At 41.6% G+C, this 19,923-nt stretch overlaps 1 protein-coding gene across 3 annotated transcripts in view; it reads left to right on the forward strand.

Moving 5' to 3' along the window:
• SLC23A2 (solute carrier family 23 member 2) overlaps positions 1-19,923 on the forward strand; it is a 140,075-nt gene that overhangs the window by 12,921 nt on the left and 107,231 nt on the right. For 2 of the 3 annotated variants that reach the window (XM_012455395.3, XM_064382256.1), the window contains exon 2: positions 11,307-11,433. The gene's annotated coding sequence lies outside the window, so the exon portion shown is untranslated. The remainder of the gene's footprint in view (positions 1-11,306; positions 11,434-19,923) is intronic. The other variant, XM_064382257.1, reaches the window with a different exon arrangement.

Raw genomic sequence — 19,923 nt, forward strand, 5'->3', positions numbered from 1 at the left:
TAATTTTTTTGTATTTAGTAGAGACGGATTTCACCATGTTAGTCAGGCTGGTCGTCTGTCAACTGCTAAAATATATTTTCCAGACTTTTTGTTTTGACTGACCCACTTCTCTATTTATATTCATCTCTCTCTCTCTCTCTCTCTGTGTGTGTGTGTGTGTGTGTGTGTGTGTGTGTGTATGTGTGTGTGTGTGTATCTCAGACAGAAGTTTCAAGGCCAGGCACAGTGGCTCATGCATGTAATCCCAGAAGTTTGTGAGGCCAAGGTGGGTTGATCACTTGAGGCCAGGAGTTCGAGACTAGTTTGGCCAACATGGTGCAACCCCATCTCTACTAAAAATACAAAAATTAGTCGGGCGTGGTAGTGGGCACCCGTAATCCTAACTACTCAGGAGGCTGAGGCAGGAGAATAGCTTGAACCCGGGAGGCAGAGATTGCAGTGAGCCAAGATCGCACCACTGCACTCCAGCCTGGGTAACAGAGGGGCAGTCGTCTCAAAAAAAAAAAAAAAAAAAGTTAATGGCTGGGCGCGGTGGCTCACGCCTGTAATCCTAGCACTTTGGGGGGCTGAGGTGGGTGAATTGCCTGATCTCAGGAGTTCGAGACCAACCTGGGCAACATAGCGAAACCCCATCTCTGCTAAAAATACAAAAAATTAGCCGGGCATGGATGGTGGTCTGCGCCTGTAATCCAGCTACTCCAGGTGCTGAGACATGAGAATCATTTGAACCTGGGAGATGGAGGTTGTAGCAAGGTGAGATTGTGCCACTGCACTCCAGTCTGGGTAATAGAGCAAGACTCTGTCTCACCCAAAAAAAAAAAAAAAAAAGTTTCATACCATACCACATAACCTTTGTTTTTTCTTTTTGTGGCAAAAGGGATCTTGCTGTGTTGCCCAGGCTAGTCTTGAATTCCTGGGTCAAGCCGTCCTCCTGCCCCTGCTGCCTCTGCTGGGATTACAGACATGAGCTACTGGATCCAGCCAGATAACCTTTTATGCCATGTACTCTGAAATTTCCTTTTTTTTTTTTTTTGAGACAGAATCTCGCTCTATCACCAGGCAGGAGTGCAGTGGTGCAATCTTGGCTCTTTGCAACCTCCGCCTCCTGAGTAACTGGGATTACAGGTGCCCACCACCATGCCTGGGCAGTTTTTTTGTATTTTTAGTAGAGTCAGGGTTTTGCCATGTTGGCCAAGGCTGGTCTTGAACACACTGCAACCTTTGCCTTTTGGGATCAAGCGATTCTTCTGCCTCAGCCTCCTGAGTAGCTGGGATTACAGGTGCTCACCACCACGCCCAGCTAATTTTCCATATTTTTAGTAGATGAGGTTTCACCATGTTGGCCAGGCTGGTCTCGAGCGCCTGACCTCGGCCTCCCAAAATGCAGGGATTACAGGCATGAGCCGCCACACCCAGCCAAGAGTTCTTAATATGTTCTGCACGAGTCCTTTATCTGGTATGTAATTTGCAAATATTTTTTCCCATTCTGTAAGATTATTTTTCATTTTCTTGGTGTGTCTTTTGCAGTAAAAAAGTTTAAAATTTTGATAAAGTCTTCATGTATCTGTTTTTCTTTTAAAAGTTGCTTGTGCTTTTGGTGTCATATCTTAGAAACTGTTGCCTAATTCAAGGTCATAAAGATTTACCCCCTCGGTTTTCTTCTAAGGATTTTGTAGTTTTAGCTCTTAAAGTTGGGTCTGTGATCCATTTTAAGTTAATTTTTGTATGTTTGAGGTAGGGGTCCACCTTCATTCTTTTTTTTTTTTTTTTTTTTTTTTTGAGACGGAGTTTCGCTCTCGTTACCCAGGCTGGAGTGCAATGGCGCGATCTCGGCTCACCGCAACCTCCGCCTCCCGGGTTCAGGCAATTCTCCTGCCTCAGCCTCCTGAGTAGCTGGGATTACAGGCACGCGCCACCATGCCCAGCTAATTTTTTGTATTAGTAGAGACGGGGTTTCACCATGTTGACCAGGATGGTCTCGATCTCTTGACCTAGTGATCCACCCGCCTCGGCCTCCCAAAGTGCTGGGATTACAGGCTTGAGCCACCGCGCCCGGCCCCACCTTCATTCTTTTACATATGAACTTTCAGCTGCCTCAGCACCATTTGTTTAAAGAATGACTCCACCCCCCATTCCATTGTCCTGATACCCTGTTTAGAAAATCACGTTAAGGTTTATTTCTGGATTCTCAATTGTATTCTGTTAATCTATATGGCTACCCGTATCTTAGTATTTTTGTATGTACTTATACCACACTGTCTTAATTACTATAGCTTCGTATTACTTTTGAAATGGGGTAGTGGGAGTCCTCCAATTTTGCTGTTTTTCAAGATTGTTTTGGCTATTCTGGGTCCTGTGTATTTCCATAAGAATTTCAGGATCAGCCGGGCACGGTGGCTCACGCCTGTAATCCCAGCACTTTGGGAGGCCGAGCCAGGTGGATCACGAGGTCAAGAGATCAAGACCATCCTGGTCAACATGGTGAAACCCCGTCTCTTCTCTACTAAAAATACAAAATATTAGCTGGGCATGGTGGCACGTGCCTGTAATCCTAGCTACTCAGGAGGCTGAGGCAGGAGAATTGCCTGAACCCAGGAGGCAGAGGTTGCAGTGAGCCGAGATTGCGCCACTGCACTCCAGCCTGGGTAACAAGAGTGAAACTCCATCTCAAAAAAAAAAAAAGAATTTCAGGATCGGCTTGTCAATTTTTGCCAAAAAGGCAGATGGGATTTTGAGAGTGATTGCATTGAATCTGAAGATCAGTTTGGGTAGTATAGCCAAGAATTACATATTTTTAACTGAAAAATTTCTTGAGACAATATTTATCTGCATGAGGAGCAGTACATTATGATAATTTCTTCTACTCTAGTCTAGTTCATGCCATTTTTTTAAATTAAGAAATTGCCGACCCCAGGCACTATTTGAGTACTCACTCTCATGGACCATTCATTATCTATTGCTTGAAAAATATGCTTCATGTCAGTGGTCCTCAACCTTGACAGCAAATTGCAATCATCTGGGAAACATTAAAAAACTACTGATGCCTGGACACATCCATGAGACTGGCTGCAGTTGATGAATTCAGCCCGAGCACTTCCAGGTGATTCCAGGCTACAGTCAGAGCTGAGCCCCATTGCTATAAATAAACTTAAAATTCAGATATTTATACTGCTTTTAAAGCCTTTTCATAGTTGACTGGGATGGAAATGTACATATTGCTAACTTACAGATCCTTCGGTGTCACTTTGATGACAAATGTATTAGAGAGGTCTGTTTGTGCACTTTCTCTTAATGTGTTACGATCTGTGACGCAGTTCTCCTGAGAAATTAAATGATTATGCTATTGACTTGCCCATGGGTGTATTGGGTTGTCCCTGGTCTATATAGAGAGCAATGATAGAGCAGAATGTTTGGAGATCATCTGTCCTTTCTCAGGAATTTTTGTGTCTGCCCTTTTGCAATAGGAAATTGATTGATAAGAATATATAGGAAATTCACAGCTATTTTAGGAATTGTCATATAGAGAGCACTAAATCTATTGGTTAGAATTACTGTTGAAGTATATGAAGGTATTGGTCAGAATTAAGGTCAGAATTACTGGAAAAATATCTGGACTAGTGTCTTAGATTAAGGAATATTAGGATTGTGGTGGAATGCTTATACATTAGCTTATTTTACTCATTGAATATTCTTTCATCTGGTTATTTTGAAAGTAAAATGTGGTGGGATGTGGTGGCTCACACCTGTAAACTCAGCACTTTTGGGATGCCTGAGGTCAGGAGTTTGAAACCAGCTTGGGCAGCATGGCGAAACCCCATATCGCTACTAAAGACAAAAATTAGTTATGTGTGGTGGCAGGTGCTTATAATCCCACCCAGCTACTCAGGAAGCTGAGGCAGGAGAATCCCTTGAACCTGGCAGGTGGAGGTTGCAGTGAGCCGAGATCACGCCATTGCATTCCAGCCTGGACAACAGAGCTAGACTCCATCTCAAAAAAAAAAATGCATATATATACATAACTGTTTGTTTCAAAATAGAAATTATATAAAGGTTATTTAAGCTGGTTTTTTACTTAGCAGTGCACCTTTGACATGTGACTAATTAAATAGTCCTTTAAAACATTATTTGCAGCTAATTTGTGCTGAATATATTATATTTTATTTGACAAATCCTTCTATTATTTAGCTTATGAGTCATTTTCTGCCATGGTGGACATAATACAGTGGGTGAACAGCATTGTACATAAATCTGTGTGCATTTTCCTGATTATTTATTTAGACTAAATTGTTGGAAGGGATATCATTTGCGTTTCTTTTCTTTTTTTTTTTTTTTTGAGACAGAGTCTCACACTGTTGCCTGGGCTGGAGTGCAATAGCGTGATCTCGGCTCACTGCAACCTCCGCCTCCTGGATTCACTTGATTCTCCTGCCTCAGCCTCCTGAGGAGCTGGGATTACAGGCATAGACCACCACATCCAGCTAATTTTTTGTATTTTTAGTAGAGACAGGCTTTCACTATGTTGGCCAAACTGGTCTGAAACTCCTGACTTCATGATCCGCCCACCATTGGCCCACCTCGGGCCAATGCTGGCCTCATAAAGTGCATCATTTGCATTTTTAAGGCTTTAACACAAATGTAACATACATCCTAGAGACCTCTACATTTAGGTTAACACACTGGGAGGTACTGCCATATTAAAACATTCTTTCTACTAAAAATCTAAAAAATTAGCTGGGTATCGTAGTGAGTATCCGTAATCTTAGCTACTAGGGTGGCTGTGGCTGGAGAATCTCTTGAACCTGGGAGGTGGAGGTAGCAGTGAGCTGAGAATTGCTCTATTGCATTCCAGCCTGGGCAACAAGAGCCGAACTTTGCCTCAAAAAAAAATTTTTTTTTTCTTTTTTTGCCAATTTGAGTGAAGAATGAAATCATCATGTTTATTTTGCTTTTCTTTGATACCTAGTGAGTTTGAGCACTTTTTAATGATTCTTTTGGCTATGTATATTTTGTTTGGCTTATTCATGTTTTTTGCCAGTTTTTCTAGTCTTGTATCTGTCTCTTTTTCTTGGTGATTTACAGCAGTTGTTTTTATATCAGGACATGAGCACTTTAATAAATGTTATACATATTTTCCCCATTTGCCTTGTAATTTTATTTTATGATATATTGGAGAACTAAGTGTTACTTGCAGATTGTTTTTCTTAGTTTAATTTTCAAATTAGAAATCTCATTTTTCAAATTTTAAAGTTTCAAAGGAAACATTTTTCTTAGGGATGAATAAAAATCTGTCAGAGCATGATTTTGTTTAAAGTATTTTATAGATTTCCTATTTGCTTGTCTACTAAAATACGCTTGAACAGCCAACTGCCGCCTTTAAATTAAAAAGAAAAGTAAAATTTGTAATTGAAGATTTTCTAATATTATTGTTTATATTTTAATATATTTTTCATATATTTAAAAATTTTGTTTGTAGAGACGGTGTTTTTTTTTTTTTTTTTGAGACTGATTCTAGCTCTGTCCCCAGGCTGGAGTGCAGTGGCATGACCTTGGCTCACTGCAACCTCTGCCTCCCGGGTTCAAGCAATTCTCCTGCCTCAGCCTCCTGAGTAGCTGGGATTATAGGCATGTACCACCACACCCAGCTAATTTTTGTATTTTTAGTAGAGACAGGGTTTCACCATGTTGGCCAGTCTGGTTTTGAACTCCTGACCTCGTAATCCATCTGCCTCGGCCTCACAAAGTGCTGGGATTACAGGTGTGAGCCACTGTGCCCGGCCGAGAGACAGGGTCTTTCTGTGTTGTCCAGGCTGGTCTTGAACTCTTGGCCTCAAATGATCCTCCTACCTGGGCTTCCCAAAGTGTTGGGATTATAGGTATGAGGCTCCATGCTGGCTCCATTGTCCGAGTAAATGTGAACCTTAAGTTTGGGTGCTTGTGGTATTTAGACCCTTTGGGCACACATAATGTCTTTTGGGTTGATGGTGCTCTTTTGCCTTAATTTCTTAGTTTTGCTCCAGTAATATTAAATTTGAGACTTTTGCATCATACTTAGATAATAGCCTTAAATAAGTCTTTCTAATTTTACCCTTTAGGCTTCTTATTTAAAAATCGGCATCCACTTGTATTCCAGCTCTTGGGAAACACTTGTCCTAGCTACATTTTAGGGGCTTGCTAGTCTTATTGGCTCCTGGAGGTTGTAGAGGGGAACTCAACATGTGTAGCTTCGCAGCATCTGGCTCAGCACAGCTTAGGATAAGAGCTACACATGCCCTCTGTGCATATCCTGGCATCTTCCCTTTAACAGTCTCTAGGAGAAATGAGACCAGTATGGGTTCTGATTCTCTGGTTGCCTCCAGCTGAGTGTGAGAGACTCTGTTTCCCCTCTGTGCCTTCCGTTGCCAACAGAGGGCCAGGTTGCAGGATATCTAAGCCCCTTGTGTTCATTCTTTTCACCCCCTTCATTGAGCACTGTCTTTGGGCAGGGTGCTGGGGAGAAGCAGCCTGCCAGGCTTAGCCATTTCTAGGTCGTCCTTGTTTTTAGTTCACAATTCTGACCTCTAGTTACTTTAATCTGATTATTATCTAATTGTGATCACTCCTAGACATTTTGGAGAGGTTTAGAAAGTTTTGGGGCTAACAGACATCAGATAGGCTTTTCAGCTTAGTTGAAGGTCAGCAGTACTTGTTCACATGCAAAGGCACAGTTTATGAAGGGAAAAATAGAGCCATTTGTGTTAGCCGAGCTTGACTCACTAGCACCGATAGTTGCCATGGGAGTATTTTTTTTAAGTTTGTCCTTTGGCCAGGAATGTAAATTGGGGCATTACTCCTTAGATCTTCATGTAATTAGGAGGATGGACAAAGCCCCTATTTTTCTTGAACCACAAGTTTTATTATCCCATTTATAATATAGGAGTAAATAAGGAAAGGTGTCTTTAAATTTTGTTTGTTATAGAGACTCGTTAACATGTCTAGGCTGGTCTTGAACTTCTCGGCTCAAGCAATCCTCTCGCCTCAGCCTTCTAAAGTGCTGAGATTATACAGTGTGCGCCACTGCCAGTATCTTAAATTTTTTGATGATAAGTACAACTTAGGCATTGAGCAAAACTATTTTTAGTGACTTGTCTTGCATATATATTTATTAATTTTGAGCTTTTAAAAAAATCACAAATAGGCCAGGTGTGGTAACTCACACCTGTAATCCTAGCACTTAGGGAGGCCAAGGCAGAATCACTTGAGCTCAGGAGTTCAAGACCAGCCTGGGCAGCATAATGAGATTTCATCTCTCTTTTTCGTTTGTTTGTTTGAGACGGAGTCTCGCTCTGTTGCCCAGGCTGGATTGCAGTGGCGTGAGCGAAATTGGGTCACTGTAGCCTCTGCTTCCCCATTTCAAGTGATTCTCCTGCCTCAGCCTCCCAAGTAGCTGGGACTACCAGGTGCATGCCACCATGCCCAGCTATTTAGTGTAGAGTAGAGGGTGGTAGGGTTTCACCATGTTGGCCAAGCTGGTCTCGAATCCCTGACCTCAAGTGATCCTCCTGCCTCAGCCTCTCAAAGTGCCAGAATTGGAGGCGTGAGCCCCACTGTGCCTAGCCTGAGATCTTGTCTCTACTAAAAAAAAAATAGAAATATAATACACGTTCATTAATAATGGGTTAAATGGAAAAGCAAAAAGAAATAGGACACTACCTGCGTCTGAAACCCTGGGAGGATCCAGTTAATGTTGAAGTGAGTGTCCCAGAATGCCTGTCTTGCTGAACAAGTCGTGTTCATAAAGAGAGAGATGTTCTGCCTTTTTTCACCCTACTTTGTAATAGATCTTAACTATTTTCCCTATGTCATAATAGTATACTGCAGAATGGCCCTGTAGTGTTTTATCATACAGTGTTTTACCATCATAATTGATTCATGCAGCCCTTACCTAGTGGACTCCGCTTGTCCTACAACTGAGCATATACAATTATGTTCATCTAGTTATTTTTCTAGAACAGTGATTTTGTTGGATATGCATTTTAAAGGAGGTGGATATTGAACATTTTAAAATGGTTTTGACCAAAAACATTTAACTGAAAATTATGGTGAATATTTCTCTTATTTTGGGATGGGGGAGGGACTTTCTAGCACAAAAGTAATAGAAGAAATTGCAAAAAGATATTAGGTATCACTTCAGAGAGACTTAAAAAATGTCCTCTATTTCAAGTGGTATAAACAAAATGGAAAAAGCAGTCATTTGCTTTTTCTGGGGCAAATGTTTGCAATAGACAAAGGGTTAATATCTTTAACCTCTAAGAAATTCTTGCAGAAAGGAAAAAACAAAAGTAGGAAAAAAAAATAGAAACTTGCAAATGAATCAGAAAAACCCAAACATCTACTGAAAAAAATGGGTAAAAGATACTTACAGTTCATAAAAGAACTATAGACACATGGATCAAAGAAATCAAGATCAAAGCCAGATGTCATTCTTTACATGTCAAATTTGCAAAAATTAAAACAGGCTGGGCACAGTGGCTCATGCCTATGATCCCAGCACTTTGGGAAGCCAAAGAGGGTGGATCACTTGAGGTCGGGAGTTCGGGACCAGCCTGGCCAACATGGTGAAATCCCATCTCTACTAAAAATACAAAAATTAGCCAGGCGTGGTGGTGCACACACATAATCCCGGCTGCTAGGGAGGCTGAGGCAGGAGAATTGCTAGAACCTGGGAGGTGGAGTTTGCAGTGAGCCGAGATGGCGCCACGGCACTCCAGCCTGGGCAACACAGTGAAACTCCATCTCAAAAAATAAAAAAAATAAGAAAAAGTATCTAGGAATGGCTAGTGTGGTTAACATAGTATTCTTTCTTTTTCTTTATTTCTTACTCTGCACCAACAAAGAAATACATAGTTTTATTCCCTTGTGCTTTGTCAGAAGGAATTGGGAAGCTCTTTCATTTCCCATTTCTTACCAGGAAATAACTAAGAATTTGTCTGGGCCCAGCACCTTTTGGAGAAGAGTAATTTGCTTTTGTAATTTTCTCCATTTATTGTTACTTGTTCAGGTTTCCAAAAAATAGTTTTTGGCCAGGCATGGTGGCTCACACCTGTAATCCCAGCACTTTGGGAAACTGAGGCAGTGGATCACTTCAGGTCAGGAGTTTGAGACTGATCTCTACTAAAAATATAAAAATTAGCCAGGTGTGGTGGCGTGTGCCTATAATCCCAGCTACTCTGGAGGCTGAGGCAGGAGAATTGCTTGAGCCCAGGAGGCAGAGGTTGCAGTGAGCTGAGATTGAGCCACTGCACTCCAGCCTGGGCGACATAACAAGACTGTCTCAAAAACAAACAAAAAACTGAAAAAATAGTGTTCCCCCCAAAATTGCCCATTTCATCAAGATTTTCAAGTGCATACATGTGTTTCTTTTGGAAGTCCTTGAAAAATAGACAAACATTGGGAATGATAGTATAAGAAGTTAAAAATAAACTTAAAAAACAAAATACAAAAGCATGAGGAATATGTAGTGTTTTGAGTTTGCCCTTGTTTTCAGAAGATATTTGTCATATTCGGGAAGTATGTTTTAATTTTCATTGAAGATGTTTGGTTTTTGCTTTTTAAATCAGGAGGAAGTGTTTTGTCAGCCTTTTTGGCATCTACTGAATTGATATAATGATTTGGCTGCTCAAAGCTTCCGGCCTGTGTATGATACTGGCCCTGGCATTCTCTCCTTCCTGCTTTTGAAGAGTTAACATCCCTTTTTAAGGAAATGATGGTGAGTCAGTGGTAGATGTTAACTAACATAGTAAAATACACAGATGGCAATTCTGTTTGGTTTCCTCCCCAATTTTTTGTTGAATGTTTTCTGTATGAAGTCAGTGTCTGGAAACCATAGCATGTAGTATGTACTTTTGCATATGCTAATTAAGAAGCAACAGAAGCTCTGTGAACAGATTCTTGAGAGTTCAGCGGGCCTTGGTGGGGGAAAGTCAGGTGGCCGTCAATGTGTCCCAAGTGGTGTTTCCTCTGACCTGCTGCAGTGCCCGGGCTTTGATCTCAGCCCTGTAACCTGGCGTGCAAAGGGCAATTTTCATGTTTCCAGAGTGCGGTGGAACCTGCGGATGGGAGGGGCATTCAGCCGGGTGCTGTGCCAGAAGTTCAAGGATGCTCACTGATAGCTCAGTCTTGTTTTTGTTTGTATCATGATTCCTTCTGCTTAACTCCTTCCTCAGAGATTCCTTTCTCAAAAATATATTTACATGTTCCCAGTATTAGAATTTCTGACCCAGTTCTGTGGTTTGTTCTCAATACTTGTTCCGTGCAGTAGTGAGTCAAGTCCTTCCAGTCATCTTGCCACTCAGCTTAGAAAAATACTCTCTGAAAACATGTCTTTAAGGAGTCATAGTACTTTTCACTTCCCCATTCAGAATTTTCCAATGATGTGTAGCTAAAAATGACATTCTGTTAATTTGCACTTCGCCCTCATGGAGCCGTTTTTAATTAATAGTTTTTTTCAAAGGATTTACATAAGAAACATACATATGTTGAAAAATAATTCTACCTTGTCAGACTTGTATTTAGTAAATTGGGAAAGCCACATAATCTCTTCTTACGCCCCCCGCACCTCTTCAAAGCAGTTTGATCTGTTTCCTTGCCAGCCCTGTTCTGTGTACACAAATGCATACTATGTAATTATCCTTTAAATAAAATTAAAATCATAACCACACATATTGTGCAACTTGTATTTTTGAAGGAAGTGTATGTTATTACAATTTAACTGAAAGTAAGCCATTCTTTTAAAGTGTCTCTCTTGTTTTCTTTTTTCATGTTCTTTTCATTATTCCCCTTGACTAAACATTGATGAATGTCACCTTTGTGCCTCCCTTCTGACATTGCAGATTTCTAATAAACATAGCTTAAGGCTGGCCACAGAAGTTCATGCCTGTAATCACAGTACTTTGGGAGACTGAGGTGGGTTGATCACCTGAGGTCAAGAGTTCAAGACCAGCCTGGCCAACATGGTGAAACCATTGTCTCTACTAAAAATACAAAAAAATTAGCCAGGCGTAGTGGTAGGCCCCTGTAATCCCAGCTACTCAGGAGGCTAAGGCAGGAGAATCGCTTGAACCTGGGAGGTTGAGGTTGCAATGAGCCGAGATCTCGCCCCTGCAGTCCAGCCTGGGTGACAGAGTAAGACTTCGTCTCAAAAAAAAAAAAAAAGTAATAGAATAAATAATAGGATTGGGCATAGCTGATTGAAAAATAGACTCCATTCATGCAGAGCACCTTCTGCTAGGTTTGTTATTACTTTTAATTTACCATTTGCTTTTCTCCAGCTAGGTCTTGACTCCACTAACTGGGACTTCTCATGCGGCTTTGAGCTTGGACCTTGGTGCATAAGCAAATGTAGCTCACCGACTTTTAATGGAAAGCATATGGACAAGTCTACGCCACATCACTTAGGTGCGTGTAAAACACAATCTCCAGTTGTGTTTCCTTTTTCTTTTCTTACTTTTTTTGAAACAGGGTCTTGCTCTGTCACCCAGGCTGGAGTGCAGTGGCACGATCACAGCTCATGGCAGTCTTGGCCTGCTGGGCTTACTCGAGCCTTCTACCTCAGCTTCCCACATGGCTGGGACTACAGACATGAGCTACAGTGCCTGGCTAACTTTTAAAATTTTTTTGTAGAGTTGGGGGTCTCACTGTGTTATCCAGGCCGATTTCCAACACCTGGCCAGTGCTGTTTCATGGTAGAATTGGGTGGGCAGCTCTGTAGCATTAGAACCCTTTTGTACTTGACCATACCCCTTTGTACGTTTTTTACATGTTGAGAATGGTCTAAATGCACAACCTTTGGAAGAATGAATTGTTAGGTTAATGCTAATGTTAGGGTAATGGACTTCTTTAGGCCAAATTCCATGTAAGTAGATTAGAAAATAAACAGGCATAGTCTTGCCACTTACATGAATTACAAAGTAGGAGGTAAATATTTTCAGTTTTTTTCCATGCGTTTGACTTTATTATCAGCAAACATTTTTTGAGTACCTCCTGCTCTTGGGGCCCTCCATGAAGGTTATACGTGAGGACCCTGGGGTGTAAAGAGATTTAAGAATTGTTTCCTCACCCCTTTTCAAGCATTCTTTGCAGTTTAATTAATGAGACTCACCATGTATACATTACTAAGGAGCGTTCTTTTTTTGCTCCTACTGTTTCCCTTATCCCAAAGCTTGATAAATATTTTGATTACTTTTAATTTTTTACTATTATAAACCATGCTGCAATCAAATTTCTTCTTGGGGAAAAGGTCTTAGCAGTAACAGTGTTAAGCACAGTGCATGGCCTTTTTTAAAATTTGTTGTATATTGGTAAATTATCTTGCAGAAACCTTTTTAAAATTTGATCTGTATTGGTAAATTATCCTGCAGAAAAGCTGCAGGAATTACACATCTACTGATACATTCTCTCAAATCCTCTGCTTCTGGGTGTGGTGGTGCATGCGTATAGTCCCAGCTGCTTTGGAGACTGAAGCAGGAGGATCGCTTGAGCTGAGGAGTTCAAGGATTTAGTGAGCTCTGATTGTGCCAGTGCACTCTAGCCTGGATGGCAGAGTGAGACCCTGCCTCAAGGAAAAAAATTGAAAAAAAAAGGATGCTGTGAGATACATTGACTTGTTAAAACTAAATTTGTTCAGTATGGTGGATGTAAAATGTTATATCAGTGTTGTTTTAAAAAATTTTATGTGCAGTAAAATTTACCTTCTGTGTATACTTATAAGAGCTTTTATAAGGCTGGGTATGGTGGCTCACGTCTGTAATCCCAGCACTTTGGAAGGCGGAGGCAGGTGGATCACCTGAGGTCAGGAGTTTGAGACTAGCCTGACTAACATGATGTAACCCCATCTCTACTAAAAATACAAAATATTAGCTGGGCGTGGTGGTGTGCGCCTGGCTGAGGCAGTAGAATCACTTGAATCTGGGAGGCAGAGGTTGCAGTGAACTGAAATCATGGCCTTGCACTCCAGCCTGGACAACAAGAGTGAAATTCTGTCTCAAAAAAAAAGAGCTTTTACAAATATGTAGGGGGGGATCACTCCTTTAAAAAAAAATTTTAACTTCTAATAAAGACCAGGCGCGGTGGCTCATGCCTGTGATCCCAGCACCAAGGTGGGCGGATCACCTGAGCTTGGGAGTTCGAGACCAGCCCAACCAACATGGAGAAATTCCGGCTCTGCTAAAAATACATTAGCCAGGCATGGTGGTTCATGCCTGTAATCCCAGCTACTCAAGAGGCTAAAGTAGAAGAATCGCTTGAACCCGAGAGGTGGAGGTTGCAAGGAGCCGAGATTGCGCCATTGCACTGCAGCCTGGGCAGCAAGAGCGAACTCAGTCTCAAAAAAAAACCACTTCTAATAAAGAAGTCTCTACTTACTACCAAAAACAAAATAAAACACTTGGGAAATTGTGAATTAGAAAGAAGGCCAGGCGCAGTGGCTCATGTCTGTAACCCCAGCACTTTGGAAGGCCAAGGCAGGCAGACCTCACCTGAGGTCAGGAGTTTAAGACCAGCCTAGCCAACATGGCAAAACCCAGTCTCTACTAAAAAAAAAAAATTAACTGGGCGTGGGTGGTGCACACCTGTAATCCCAGCTACTTGGGAGGCTGAGGCTAAAGAACTGCTTGGACCCAGGAGGCAGAGGTGGCAGTGAGCTGAGATCACGCCACTGCAATCCAGCTTGGGTAACAGAGTGAGACCCTGTCTCAAAAAAAAAAAAATTCTTGTTCCTACCACCTAATAACACCACTGCAAAGTTTTTTTGTGTATCTCTTTCCACTGTTTTTGTTTTTCCCTAAGCCATCATCATCATTTTTTTCCCCCTGGAGTCAGCGTCTTGCTCTGTCTTCCACGCTGGAATGCAGTGGAGCAATAGCGCACTGTAACTTTGAAGGTCCTGGACTCAAGATCTTCCCACGTCAGGCTCCAAGTGCTGGGGTTATAGGCTTGAACCACTGCTCCTGGCCCATTCTTAAAAATAATATTTAAATTTTTTGCTCTACACAGTCAGAGAAACTTCTCTAGTATTGAACTAGAGATAGAAATGATCCCTGGAAGTCTAGTCATAAAAGTAGCATTTATTAATGATAGAAGTGAGAGGAAGAGGGTTCTGTCTGGGGATACCTTCAAAATAAATGGTTTTCAAACTCCCAGTTTTTCTTGTCATCTTTATATTTCAATTTACAAATCTCTTTCTCTGTTATTTCGCAGAACTCTCTCAAATTTATCTGGTGGTCTCTTGTGGGTCCTAGTTGGAGTGTACATATCACCAACTCAAATTCAATACATCCTGGCCAGGTGCAGTGACTCATGCCTCTAATCCCAGCACTGTGGGAGGCTGAGGAGGGTAGATATGCTTGAGGTCAGGAGTTCAATATCAGCCTAGCCAACATGGTGAAACCCCATCTCTACAGAAAATATAAAAATTAGGTGGGCATGGTGGTACACGCCTGTATTCCCAGCCTGTATTCCCAGCTACTCTGGAGGCTGAGGCAGGAGAATTGCTTGAACCTCAGAGGCGGAGGTTGCAATGAGCCAAGATTGTGCCACTGCATTCCAGCCTGGGTGACAGAGCCAGGCTCCCTCTCAAAAAAACAGAACAAAACAAACAACAAAATCCACATCCTGACCTTTTTCATGATTTACCTTATCAAGCCCATTTACTTATTTCTTGAACTCCCGACCTCAGGTGATCCGCCCGCTTCGGCCTCCCAGAGTGTTGGGATTATAGGCGTGAGCCACTGCGCCCGGCCCATTTACTTATTTCTGAAGGGGACACCTGGCTCTTTTCTTAGAGGTCACCTTTAACACCAGGTCTTTCTTTGAAATCACTCCCTCAGTTCATTCATTTTTTTCATTGGCACTTTCACCGTCCCAGTTGCCAAGGTCCTTCTCCTTGGATTAACTCAGTAGCTTCTTGATCCCCATTTTGAGATTATCCTGTTGTGGAAGACTGCTATCCTTGCCTGCCCAGAAACTCATGTTGCGTGAAGCCATTCTGTGTTGATATTTGTCTTTTAAAGCTACTTTGACTCCACAAGAGGTTTTCTTCCTTTGCTTCCCTGCCCTCTGACCTGCAGGTGCTGGGGTTAGGCTGTTGTGTTCTGTGCACGAAAGACGCATCATATGCCACCTACCTCTGGACCTCCTTGGTGGCATCCCTCTCGGGATTCCTGCCATCTTGAAGGCTGACCCTAATCTCACTTCCTAAAGTCACTTCTGACAACCTCAAGCCTGGAGTTCAAGTGTCCCTGAGCTCTCCTGCCCAGCTCGATGATTGCGTGTGTTTTCTCTGATTTGCTTGGTGTCTGGGCTGTACAATCAGATGGCAAAGAGTCTCAGTATAGTGCATCTCCGTCTTCATGTTCCAGCCCACTGAAGGCAGTCAGGAATATAGTTGGATGGCTGGTTTCATTCCAATTTGCCTTGAGTTGGAATGATCAGTACAGATCCTAAAATATCATGCTCTTACTGAGTAAAGAGGAGGCTTGCTGACACCTTTCATTTTTGTCGTTAATAACATACAGGTGATGGTTTAGTGCCTGGCTTTCATACCTGAGAACACCCACTCTGCTTGGTGCCTGTGCCTGCAGACTGGGTGTCTGGTTCTGGTTGAAGGGTATTTTAGCATGTGCTAGAACCACCACAGATACTGCTCCAGATAGAAACTGGATCAAAAACTTTGAGCAGTGAAGAGAGTTTTCTATTTTATTGGGGCCTAATTTCTAAGAAGCTTTGTATTGGGAAATCCTGGTATTTTTGGTTTGTAGACTCTCTGCTGTTGACGTCAGTGTCTCAGTTTCTCATTACCAAGCATGTAGTATAAAAATGTTGTGTTGCTTATGGTTTGATCAGTAGCAACAAGAGAATTAAATATTTACTGGAGAAATTTGGTGGTTTCACAAATCTATGTAAACACTGATGGTGATTACAGAGCTTACATAAGAAGGTAAGGAAGGACGATGGAACAGTTGTGTAACAGTTACTATGAAAGAGATTCCAAGCAAATTAGAACAAGTCTGGCCTTTTCAACTGGTTATTTTGAAAAATCAACATCTTAGTGTTGGATTAAGACCAGCTGTTTATAAATTGTCTAAGTTGTTAGCTGATTTTTCTGTATACTGTAAAAAAAAAAAAACCTCATCAATAAACGTATTCCATGACGTCTAATGATAATCCTCTTTAAATTACACATATTATTTTGTTTTATGTTTGCCATAAACTGGAACCTGCAGATCAACAGTGATAAAGCCTTTCTGGATTTGAGTAATGTTTACCTTTGGATGGGCTCTGTGTTTTATTTAGATTTCTTGTGCTGGTTCTGGCTTCCCGCAAAGAGCCCCTGCCTCCCGCCCTTCTGACCTTTCAGCTTACGCTTTTTGTTAGCACAAGATTTCTGCTTCTGGATTTCTGCTTTGGTCTCTTTTACATCTGCCTCCTTCCCTCCTCTCAGTTCTGCGTGTGGAAAATTAGGTTATGGCACCTGCTCCCCATCATGTAATCTGCCCAGCTGACTGTGTAGGATATTAATGATAGGGCTGGCTTTGATGTTTGGATAAAGATGGCCATAACTCTGTGTGTGTGTGTGTGTGTGTGTGTGTGTGTGTGTAAAATCAAAGTATCAGAAGTCGTAAGATGCGGTCTTATCATGATTACCCTGGTTGTGTGCTCTGAAATAGCATTTTCTCTTTCCCTGGTATCCACATTCTTTAGCAGTACCTACTACCATTATAATGGAAGTCACTATGTAATTTTCAGATAACTACATTAAAGGAAGACAAGAACAATTAATTTTAGTAATATATTTTATAAGCTGATATATTTAAAAATAGTATTTCAATACAATCAATATAAAATTATTAATAAGACATTTACATTCTTTTTTTTTTCCACAGCAACCCTTTGAAGTCTGTTGTATATGTTGCATCATAGCACATATCAGTTGGACAAACACATTTTTTTTTTTTTGAGATGGAGTTTCGCTCTTGTTGCCCAAGCTGGAGTGCAATGGCGCAATTTTGGCTCACCGTAACCTCCACCTCCCAGGTTCAAGCGATTCTCTGCCTCAGCATCCTGAGTAGCTGCGATTACAGGCACACATCTCCGTGCCCAGCTAATTTTGTATTTTTAGTAGAGATGGGGTTTCTTCAACACATTTAAGGCGCTTAGTAGCCACCTGGAGCTGGTGGCTCCCACATTGGATAGCACAGTTTAGACCCCAAATTGCTTTATTTACCACTGAAAAATATGTTTTCAACTTCTAAGCTCTTGGATTTTTCAGTGTTTCAAAAGTAAGTCCCTTCCTTTTCAGGGACTATATAGTAATACATACTCACATTTGAATGATGCCCCTACAGCTTCCCCTTCCTCATGTTTTCCTGTCAAATTTAGATTTTTTGTTGCCTGGAAAATGCATCTGAACGAGTTCAACAAAGTAAATTGATCCTCCCTCTACCCCCCACCACAGTCTATGTGTATATTTTCCTTTTTTACTCAAGAATCACAAATATGTTCTATAGCTTATAATTTTATTTCTTATTTTCCTTGAGACAGGGTCTCCCTCTCTTATCCAGGCTGGAGTGTGATGGTATGATTATAGCTCACTGCAGCCTTGACCTCCTGAGCCCAGGAGATCTTCCTTTTGAGATGGAGTCTCAGTCACCCAGGCCGGAGTTCAGTGGCATGATCTTGGCTCACTGTAGCATCTGCCTCCTGGGTTCAAGCAATTCTCCTCCCTCAGCCTCCTGAGTAGCTGGAATTACAGGCACATGCCACCACACCCAGCTGATTTTTGTATTTTTACTAGAGATTGTGTTTCTCCGTGTTGGCCAGGCTGCTCTCCAACTCCTGACCTCAAGTGATCCTCCCCACTCGGCCTCCGAAAGTGCTGGGGTTACAGGTATGAGCCACCGCACCTGACTTAGGGTGATGCTTCCTTTTCAGCTTCCCTGGTAGCTGGAACTACAGGCATGCACCACCATACTTGGCTAATTTTTTGTACTTTTTGTAGAGATGGGGTTTTGCCGTGTTACCTAGGCTGGTTTCGAACTTTTGTGCTCAAGTGATAGACCTGCCTTGGCCTCCCAAAGTACTGGGATTACTAATGTGAGCCACTGGGCCCAGCCAGCTTATAATTTTGGATAAATTAAAGTTTGGTTGCAATGAATGAGTCTCATTTCTCTTTACATAAGGAATTGAAGATCTAGGAAATGTGAAGAAGTATAGTAACTAATGTTAGATAAAAATAGCTCTTGGAAGAGTTGAGATCCAAGAATATAAAGGATTTAAGGAAAATCGGGAATCCCTGAACACAGTAGATTTACCGAATATGAAGACCGCTTACCTTTTGACCACACCTTTGGTTTGCTAAGTTACTCAGGTGTCATCAGCAAGCCCTTAGAAATGAGACATTTAGGTTCCTAGTTACCAGGAAACGCTAGCCCTCTGAGCACTCTCTCCAGGAGCACACTGACTGTATAAATAGGGTGTCTTTCCTCAGCACTGGTACTGACTGCCAGAATTTCTCTTCTAGTTTGTCTTACCTGTATATTTGTGTTGTCCTTAGGTAATGGCTCAAGCTCTTAAGAATTATGAAAGTGACATATGTACTCTGTAGAAAAATAAGGGGAAAATTAGAATCCTTTCATCTGGAGATAATTTATCATTTTGGTATTCCCCTCCATTTTCCTTTCTTTTCTTCTCCTCTTCCTTCCTTTTTTTCCTTTCTTTTCTTTTCCTTCTCCTTTGTTTTTTTCTTTTTTTTCTTTGAGACAGTCTCACTCTTGTCGCCCAGGCTGAAGTGCAGTGGTGCGATCTCGGCTCACTGCAACCTCCACCTCCTGGATTCAGAAGATCCTCCTGCCTCAGCATCCTGAGTAGCTGGGACTGCAGGAGTGTGCTACCACACCTGGCTAATTCTTTGATGTCCCTTCATTTTCTGCATGTGTGCATGCACTGAAATGGGATTATCAAGTGTGTTTTGTAAGCCGGCCTTTTTCTCAGCTTAGTAATGCTCTCTACACGTTGCCATGTCAGTCACCCATGTTTTAATCTCTGCAATATGCTTTTATAAGAATGTACCCACAATTGTACCAACCAGTCCTCTATTTTTAGGCATTAATAATATTTCCCCCTCTGGTTTTGAATTACTCTAATCATTACTTTAGTGAACACTCACAAAATGAAAAATTTAAGCCTGTTTTAATTATTTTACTAGGATAAATTCCTTAAGAGTAAAATTGTTAGGTCAAAGGCTATGTGTATTTTTAGAGCCTTTGATTGGTGATGTTAAATTACCATCTAAAAATGTTATGGCTGTGTGCAGTAGCTCACGCCTGTAATCCCAGCACTTTTGGAGGGAGGCTGATATGGGCAGATTTTTTAAGCCTAGCAGTTCCAAGATGAGCCTGGGCAACATGGTGAGACCCCATCTCTACAAAAGATAGAAAAATTAGCACGTGCCTGTAATCACAGCTACTCGGGAAGCTGAGGTGGGAGGACTGCCTGAGCCCAGGGAGGCCAAAGGTGTAGTGAGTCATGATTGTGCCACTGTACTCCAGCTTGGGCGACAGAGTAAGACCCTGTCTCAAAAAAAAAAAAAAAAAGTTATGGTAATTATTACTCCAACTAGCAGTATATCCAAAGTGCTTGCCTGCTAAAGGGATGTTAAAAATTATTTAGTAAATTTACAATTTGTTGCGTAAATTATAAATGGTACATTTTATTTTATTTCTGCTTTTTGGATTTTTTTGCTTTTCTTGAGACAGAGTCTCACTATGTTGCCTAGGCTAGAGTGCAGTGGCACAATCTTGGCTCACTACAACCTCCACCTCCCTGGTTCAAGTGATTTTCGTGCCTCAGCCTCAGGAGTAGCTGGGCCTACAGGCATGTGCCATCATGCCT

Source organism: Aotus nancymaae, unplaced genomic scaffold, assembly GCF_030222135.1.
Source record: "Aotus nancymaae isolate 86718 unplaced genomic scaffold, 86718_ANA_hifiasm-v0.15.2.pri h1tg000029l, whole genome shotgun sequence".
NCBI lineage: Eukaryota > Metazoa > Chordata > Mammalia > Primates > Aotidae > Aotus > Aotus nancymaae.